Source organism: Henckelia pumila, chromosome 3 (assembly GCF_033568475.1).
Source record: "Henckelia pumila isolate YLH828 chromosome 3, ASM3356847v2, whole genome shotgun sequence".
NCBI lineage: Eukaryota > Viridiplantae > Streptophyta > Magnoliopsida > Lamiales > Gesneriaceae > Henckelia > Henckelia pumila.
Genome location: NC_133122.1, coordinates 83086241 through 83089147, shown reverse-complemented (window position 1 = coordinate 83089147; position 2907 = coordinate 83086241). Strand labels below are relative to the sequence as shown.

General features: G+C 36.8%; 1 long non-coding RNA gene across 2 annotated transcripts; it reads left to right on the top strand.

Annotated features, from left to right (window-relative positions):
• Positions 1 to 366: 366 nt before the first annotated feature.
• On the top strand, positions 367 to 2509 carry LOC140886253 (uncharacterized). Of its 2 annotated transcripts, XR_012151492.1 has the most exons (4): positions 367 to 420; positions 1320 to 1424; positions 1498 to 1557; positions 2415 to 2509. It is a non-coding gene; the product is annotated as an uncharacterized lncRNA (long non-coding RNA). The 2 variants fall into 2 exon arrangements; XR_012151491.1 differs by lacking the exon at positions 367 to 420 and having other exon boundaries at positions 1249 to 1424.
• The last annotated feature ends 398 nt before the right edge of the window (positions 2510 to 2907 follow it).

Here is a 2907-nt window from a genome sequence, read left to right as displayed (position 1 = left end):
CTAACTTTCATTCTCGCCTTTCTCTCAAACCCTCAACCTTTGAATGTTGTCTCCTCCGTCTACCACCGAAATCTCGAACGGTTTGAGGGGTTTTGTTCCTAAGATCAGTAGCTTCGATTTGAACCGTGAGTCACCATTTTATGCTCATTTTTGCTAGAACCGATCCCTATCCAGATCTGCTGTTGTGCGCATCTTCTCCCGCGATTTAATTTCAGCTTCGATTTCTGGATAATATAGCGGAGGATATGAGAGGAAAGCGGAATTTGCGTAGGGAGGAAGTGAAACCCTAAGAGAGGGAGAGAAGAAGACAGTGTTCTACTTCAGGGTCCGGCCCGAATCGGAGATTACACCATTTTCATGGGGTCTCGACAAGAACGCGAACGAGGAGCTCATTAAATATGGTTTTATCGAAGACATATGGTACTTTTTGTCTGATTTTTTCCTGATTTAAATTGATGGGTTTTTTCGCAAGTAGCTGTTTCAATTAGCTTATGTCAGCTGTTCGTGATGATATGATGTTGTTATGATTTTATGGCATTAGACAATCTTGAGAGTAGGGGCATTTTTATAGTGATTAATTTTGATTTTGATGAAGAATCCCTCTGATGGTTGTTTATAGCATTAATGTTTGTAGAATCTCTATTATTGTATGAAACATTGGGGGCAGTGGTCTTGATCCTGCTTCCTCTCCATAGTCCATACTAAGGAGAGGCTCATGCCAATTCCACTCCAGACTCCGTTGGATAATGTTAATTGTTATGAGGTAGTTCCCTTCTGCGGGAAAGCTTTTAAGTTCACCGAATATTTGGTTTTTGCATTTGGACCATGTTTTGTGTTCACTTGCTGCTGGGCAGGCCAGCAATATTATATATAACACTATCCAAAACTTATGGTGATCGAACACCGTTTCCAGGTCTCAATTCTCTATTAGCTCACCGAACCAAGTGCATGTTAAATAATTTCACTTGTTTACTATTATTTTTGAAAAAACCAAAAAATTTCGTTCCCATCAAATTTTTTAACCCCGTTTTTCATCATGGTTCCATATCAAGAACAAGATGTTTGATTAAATGTCAGAGTTGGTAGAAATGGGTGGAAGAAGCATTAAAGTCCGAGCATTCTTTATCTCCAAACAAACCCCATTTATATAGTCGTAGATTATTCCGGTGGTGCTTCGCTCTTGTTGTGGCGGCTCGTAGTTCTCAGATAAAACCTTGTTCTAATACTAGCGAATCCGGGTCTGCCTTCTGCCTTTAAGCTTGATTTGTGGCTAACAGTGGGGCACATTTAACTGATGTATTCTATGATATTTCTTTCAGCTACTTCATTTGGCAGGTCGGGGCTGCCGCTTTTGCTCGATTCATTGGAGATATTGTCTGATGAACTTCACGCCACAGTTCCCTGTCTTCTGGGCTTGGCTTTGGGTATGCATTCGTTTGTTAGTCTGATTTCAAACCTTGCTTTGTACTAAAAAAAAATGTGATGATTTTTTCACAGAACCCAGAAGAGTATGTTTCTGTTGCTGATTTCTTTGCTGCTCACCTCTTTCCTATTGAGGTACAAAAAAAACAATTCTTGATTTTTTTTGGCGTTTATTCAAATACAAAATCTGTATAATATTAGCTTTTTTAATGACTAAACCAGCAGATAATTTGAAATATAGGATGTCAAGTAGTCCATATTTTTCTTTATTTACTCTGTGAAGCTTCGGAGAAAATTCTCTGTTTTTTTGGGGCCATATCTCTTAATGGAGTCCCTTTTTTTCAGTCTTTTCTTATATGATTGGACTTTGATTATGGGATCGAATTCCAGCCTGTAATCTTGTTTGTTCTTAGTCTGACATCTTAGGCATTTTTTAGTTTAATTATTGCTGCCATCTGTGACACTATCTTGTTTCCACTTTGGATTAGCAACCGACAAAAGTTTGGAAATAATTGCAATTTTTAGTTTACAGATTCTTGATATTTTCTGCCGTTTTTCTTTTCAGTTGGGTATGTAAATAAAAAAAGCATAATAATATCGCTATAAATGTCGAGTTTCTTTTTAGCTATGTGGCCTAACAGAACGTTTAACATGGGAGGATCTATTTGGTAGTTATTTCCATTCTTTTTCCATACATGATCTATTTGGTAGTTATCTCCATTCTTTTTCCATACATGTGCAATACCTTTTCCCATACATGTGTGATACATGATTATTGCATCACGTAAAAACTACACAGTTGATGTGGTTATGGCATGGTAAGAACAAAAAAAAACTGAGCTGTACTAGTTTTAACCCATGGTTTTTATTACTTTGGAAGCTTTTTTTATTTTCAAGTGATGAATGAAAATTGAAAACCAAGAAATTTCAAACCCATAACAAAACCTTTATGATCCAAGAATTTCATGATGATTTTGATCGTGTGCTTTCAGGATTTATTTGGATGCGGAGTAGAAGATTCTAATGTGTCGTGTTATTTATGACTGAAACTTTGACAGAAAGTAGTCAACTATCAGTGGCTAGCTAGAGGACTGCTTGAGAATAGAGAAAAAAGTTCCAGAAGATTCGTACATTCTATCTGCTGGTTCTGGGGATACGAAGCATCATTGATTTACGATTCTTCAGATTTGAACAGGAATATAACTGATATATTTTTAGAAGCTCATTGACATTTACAGAGGTGAAAACTTGTTCTGCATATAATATGTAATATTATTTTTTGGATATAGTGATTTTAAAGGCTGAATTTTGTTGCTTTATTTTAATTAAGCCTTAGGTGATGATAGGAGGTCTTTTTAGCTATTACAAAGCTATCCCCAGTCATTGAAAAGCTACCTTTTAGAATTGAAAGTGCAGACCAGGTCAAGCACCAACCTGGGATTGGAAAGTCATTGCAGGATCATGTAAGAAAGTAGCTACAGCATC